The 6,000-nt window shown below is 38.2% G+C and overlaps 1 protein-coding gene across 8 annotated transcripts in view; it reads left to right on the forward strand.

Annotated features, from left to right (window-relative positions):
- Positions 1-6,000, forward strand: part of SGIP1 (SH3 domain GRB2 like endophilin interacting protein 1) — a 220,130-nt gene that overhangs the window by 118,775 nt on the left and 95,355 nt on the right. The gene's annotated exons all lie outside the window — the stretch shown is intronic.

Here is a 6,000-nt window from a genome sequence, read left to right on the forward strand (position 1 = left end):
TGTCTGGGTGGACGGATGCACCACGGGGCGTTACATAAAATGTATGCCGTATCTAGCTCTGCTATAATGCAACTTATGTTACTCGCATTATTTTACAAACAGAGAAAATTTATGGTTCTCAGTTCCTTTGATCTTTTCCTCTTCAATTTAACCAAGTTTCTTTTTCCACTACTTGATGGGTAAACAACAAGAGTAATTGTTTCCTGTTTATTCATCTACAATGTGTAGGTTCTTTTAAAAAGTTTATTAATGTGTTCTTTTCTGTGAGTCCTAGTGCACATCCAGTGAGATCGTTTTCTCATCTAAAGCCTGAGGTTTTCAGTCACTTAGTTGTCTTCAACCTTGAAGGTCACGTATCAATGATTACCTTTCTTATACAATTATACTTATTTTTTTACTAAGGAGTTTCTAAAAATATGTGAATAATAGTATAAATAAGCGTAACAGTATAAGAAAAAAAAATCTATCCCTTTGCCCTCTGAATGAGATTTCATTTTAGTGGCAACAGTCTACAGCAGTAAATGTACTTTTTATTGTTTTAGAAAAAGAATCTTAGAGTATGAATCACTCACATTAATTATGTCAAAAAAATTTTTCCCCAAAGACTGGGGAGAATTTCATTTCTAAACAGAATGAAGGTGATATTTCCTTCCAACTTAACATCTGTCTAAAGGACAGCCGCTAACTGCCCATGGACCTTGGAGCTGCAGCTTGAAACAGCGGCCAGCACAGAAGAGATGCAGAGCCATGGCTGCCAGCCTAGCTGCCTGTCCCGATGCGGGCAACAGAGACAGAGGGCGGATGGACCAACCTCAGTGTGTTTTGCCCAACCAAAACGCCTTTCCACTTTGTAACCTATTGAAGCCCATCTTAATTTCATTATTTTTTAAACATGGCACGTGGGGAATCAAAATGAGTTTCCAAAGAGGAATGACAAATGGCAGCACATATCATAACCAGGTATTTTCTGATATTTTTTCACCCATGCCTCTTCTCAACACCAACAGTTACTAAATGTCCACGCCTCAGAACTCCTAATAAGTAACAGCAATAAGCTGCACTGGCGCAGAGTAAAGCCAGAATCTCCATGGTGGTCTTCAAGAGCCTCATTGTCAAGATTCCCCCAGCCCTAGACTAACAGCTGCCATTCTTCCCTCTCCTTCTACTCCTCCCTGGCTCCCTGGGAGCCCTCTTTCCCTAGATAGCTGTGTCGTGACCTCCCTCACCAACTTCCTCTATTTGCTCAGTCACTCTCAAGGAAGCCTCCCCTGACCACCTTATATAAAATCACGAAACCCTTTGCCCTGGAATTCCTGAACCCCTTTATTTGCACTACTTTTTAAAATTGCATTTGTCATCTTCTCAAATACTAAATACTTTCCTTATTTAATTAGTACACAGTCATGTGTTGCTTAATTGGTGTTAGACAATTTTATCATTGTGTGCACAACACAGAATGCACTTAGACAAACCTAGATGGCACAGCCTACCACACACCTAGGTTGTGTGGTGTAACCTAGTGCTCCCAGGCTGCAAATATGTATGGCATATTACTGTATTGAATACCATAGACAAATGTAACATAATAATATCTCCAAATCTAAACATATGTAAACATAAAAAACTACAGTAAAAATATGGTATGAAAGATTTTTTTTAATGGTACACCTGTATAAGGCATTTACCATGAATGGAGTTCGCAGGGCTCATAGTTGCTCTGGGTGAGTCAGTGAGTGGATGTGAAGGCCTAGGACATGACTGGACACTACTGTAGACTTTGTAAACACTGTACAATTAGGCTACCCTAAATTTATAAAATTAGCCTTATAACTCTTTTACTTTGTAAACTTCTAAACTTTTTAAAAAGTATTGACTCTTTTGTTATAACATTTAACCCAAAAACATTGTACAGCTGTACAAAAATACTTTATACTCTTTCTTTATAGTATTTAAAGTAAATCCTTTCCTTATACTCTATTCTACAAGCTTTTATTCTATTAAAATTTTTTCTTTTCACTTCTTAAACTTTTTAGTTAAAAACTGAGACACAAACACAAACATTGGCCTAGACCTACACAGGGTCGGGACCAGCAACATCACTGTCTTTCGCCTCCACCTTTTATCCCACTGGAAGGCCTTCAGGGGCAGTAACACACATGGAGCTGTCACCTCCTCAGGTGACAGTGCCTTCTGAAATACTTCCTGAAGGACCTGCACAAGGCTGTTTTACAGTTAATTAACTTGTTTTTTATAAGTGGAAGGAGTATACTCAAAAAATAACAATAAATAGTATAGTAAATCCATATACCAGTAACAGCCATTTATTATCAAGTATTATGTACTTAATAATCCTGGCAGCACAGGAGGTTTGTTTGCACCAGCATCACCACAAGCGCATGGGTAACGCGTCGCACTATGACATCACAAGGCAGTAGAAATTTTTCAACTCTATCATAATCTTATGGGACCACCATCATATATGCGGTCCATCGTTGACCAAAACGTCTGTATAAAATGCTTGACAGTGTTTATTACTGATTATCTTTCTCCTTCCTCTACTACCAGATGTAAACCCATTGGAGCTTTTATCGCCTTTTCTGTTGTTCACTAATATCCCCAGAATAGTGTCTGGTATTTACTAGGTGCTCAATAAATATCTGTTAATGGCTTAATAAATGAATAATCCTTTTGCCTCTTGTGAATACCCAAGTAGTCATAAATAGCCAAGACAAAGTGATTATTTTATAATAGAATCCCATTTATTAAAATATAAAGATTCGGACTGGGCATAGTGGCTCATGCCTATAATTCCAGTGCTTTGGGAAGCCACATTGGGAGGATTGCTTGAGCCCAGGAGTTTGAGACCAGCCTGAGCAACATAGCGAGACCCAGTCTTTACAAAAAATAAAATAAAAATAAAATTAGCCAGGCACAGTGGCATGTACCTGTAATCCCAGCTACTCAGGAGGCTGAGACGGAAGGATCGCTTGAGCCCAGGAGTTCAAGGTTAGAGTGAGCTATGATTACACCACTGCACTTCAGCCTGGGGAATAAAACTAGACCCTATCTCTTAAAATACATCATATAAACAAAAATAAAAAGAGAAAGATTCAGGATACAGTCATCCTATTTTTCAGGTTCAATGATTGCAGACTCTTAAAAGGCTTACAGATTCAACCTGACATTTTATGTCTTGATCCGACTCTATGATGCCTGATGCCAAAAATTCCCATGACAGCTCAATTCCTTGTTAAGCTGGGCAGCAAGCAGGGATGTAATCAGATCACAAAACCTTAACGTAAGTGATCATCAAAACTGGTTTATATTTTCTTCATTCACCTCTATTAGCTTTGACTCTCAAACAGAATTCAATTTTGAATTGGTTTCTAACTCCTCATGCAAAAATGTAGGTAGCAACAAACCTAACTTGAATGAATACTTGCATTTTACCATGTTATTTGGAGTAATAACAGCCAGAGAGAGAGAGACCCTCCAGCTGCAGAGGGTCGGGGTCTATGAGTTCCTTGAAAGCTGTTGATTATGGGATAAGCCGCCTTTCAACAAGCCTTGTAAGTCAGAAATTGTGTTTTCTTAGGCTCTTGGACAAAAAAAAAAAAATCCCTGTACTTCGTAACCATTCAATGGTTATATTTTAGGTAAATTTATATTTTGTCAAAAAATTCACTTACTCATTTCTATTTACAAGTAAACCCAGAGGGATATCTCTCTTTTCCATTTCTCTTATTTATCTTTTCCATAATTAAAAATAAACTCTGATGCTACTAGCTCATTTTAAATCAAATATATTTTTGTTTTTTCCTATCTTTGTTTTTATTTTTTTTTTCAACATTCTGAGGAAACCTTTAAGCTAAGAGGTCGAGGTCATAGCCTAGGTGTTGATAGCTGCTGCCATAGCAAAACAGCATATTAAATCAAGATGGTTTAATATATCAGGTAGCCTGAAGTGGAGAGGTGTAGGGAGGAGGGGAGGGATAACCCTTATCATTTGTGTGTTCACGTTTACTCTTCTGATTTTAATTAAATAAGATGCATTTTATTTTAGAAAAGGCTGAGAAATTTACCTTATAAATAAGAGTTTTAGTTCAAGGGCTGAAAACTACAAGGATGTAGCCCCTTTCTTGGCCCTTAACTATTCTGAAGCATTAGTTTTTGCTCTAGGAGAAAATTCTGCCCTGGACATCTGAGCACATAATCTTCACTAACGTTGTACAAAGCTGTGCCACTTCTTTAGAACATTTGTAACATGCGTAGCACCTGAGGTCACTAATAGGCAGAGAAATTAACAGTTAAGTAGGAGCTAACTGAAATATTTATGGAGCTGGTGAAAGAACCATTACAACTGAGAACACATGGCTTGTGCCATATATAATTCAGCCTTATTTCAAAGAGCAATTTATTTTTTTTATTTCAAAAGACATTGTACTTCAAACATTTGTATAATGTTACAATGGCTCCCCATAAAGGGAATTTATAAACTTATGTTGAATGCCTCACTCTATGTTTGGGGCTAGAGAGAATCCGTGCATAGCCATTATTGTGAGTTAATAATCGAGTGGAGACATCTAAACAATACAGAACAAAATAAAAATTGCAGAAATGTACTAGCAATGTGTAGCTTTGTTCCCTGAGGCTAATAAAGGTCAGGCAAATACAAAGGCCTTCAATATTTATGTATTATTTTGAACAAAAGGACTGAGTCACAATCAAACCAGAGAAGGGAGCAATGTATTTTGGCAGGCAAAGCTGGGAAAGGTCTTATGGAAGAAATGTTACTGACCTTGAAAAATGAGTAATTTTGATTCAGGGAGAGGGAGAAGTAGCATGGGAAGAAGACAGGGAAGAGTGTAAGTGCATGGCACATCCAAGAGAGCCAGGAGAGTGCAGCGAGGTGCAGGCTTCATAGAAGGTCAACGGAGGAAGATGAGGGTGGGAAGGGAAGCTGCAGCCCTTCACCAAAGCATTAAATTCCATAGAATGGAGTTGGCATTCTATTTTCTGGATAGTAAAGAGGTTTTTTAAGGGCAGAATGATATATTCACTTCACTATTTTTGGAAAATGATTCCGAGGATAGTGTGAAGGATGAATTAGGAGATGAAGCTGGAAATAGGACCTTCAGCTAGGAAGCGAATGTGCTGTCAGTGAGGGATAATGAAGGCCTCATTAAGATAGGAGCTGAGGAAGTAAGAGGGCATTCTGAGGGGCCATTGACCACTCACAGGGAGAAGAATTCATAATTGTATGTGGAGAATAGGGAGAAATCAAGGATGGGATCTAAGAAGAACTGACAGTTCTAGCCATGGTGACTTGGAGAAGATGACAGGTCCTGGGTTCCCCGGTGAGACTGGAGTTTCTGGAAAGTCTCATGTTTTCGTTTCATGACCATGCCTGGCTACAATGCATGAGTAGTATTTTCCAACTCCTCTCAATATTATGAAACATAATTTTTTATTGTCAAGCCACAAATCCGTTTGATAAAAGTAAACCATTCAAAAGAAAGATTAGGCCAGGCATGATGGTTCACACCTCTAATCCCAGAACTTTGGGAGGCTGAGGTGGGGGAATCACTTGAGCCCAGAAGTTCAAGACTAGCCTGGGCAATATAGCAAGACCCTATCTTTACAAAAATTAAAATAATTAGCCAGAAATTGTGGTACATGCTTATAGTCCTAGCTACATGGGAGGCTGAGGTGGGAGAATCTCTTGAGAACAGGAATTGAGGGTTTCAGCAAGCTATGATTATGCCACTGCACTCCTCCCTGGGCACAGAGCAAGACAGACTCTGTCAGAAAAAGAAAGAGAGAAAGAGAGAAAAAGAAAGAAAGAAAGAAAGAAAGAAAGAAAGAAAGAAAGAAAGAAAGAAAGAAAGAAAGAAAGAAAGAAAGAAAGAAAGAGAAAGAAAGAAAGAGAAAGGAAAGAGAAAGAAAAGAAAGAAAGAAAAAGAAAGAAAGAAAGAAAGAAAGAAAGAAAGAAAGAAAGAA

Source organism: Theropithecus gelada, chromosome 1 (assembly GCF_003255815.1).
Source record: "Theropithecus gelada isolate Dixy chromosome 1, Tgel_1.0, whole genome shotgun sequence".
NCBI classification, from domain to species: domain Eukaryota; kingdom Metazoa; phylum Chordata; class Mammalia; order Primates; family Cercopithecidae; genus Theropithecus; species Theropithecus gelada.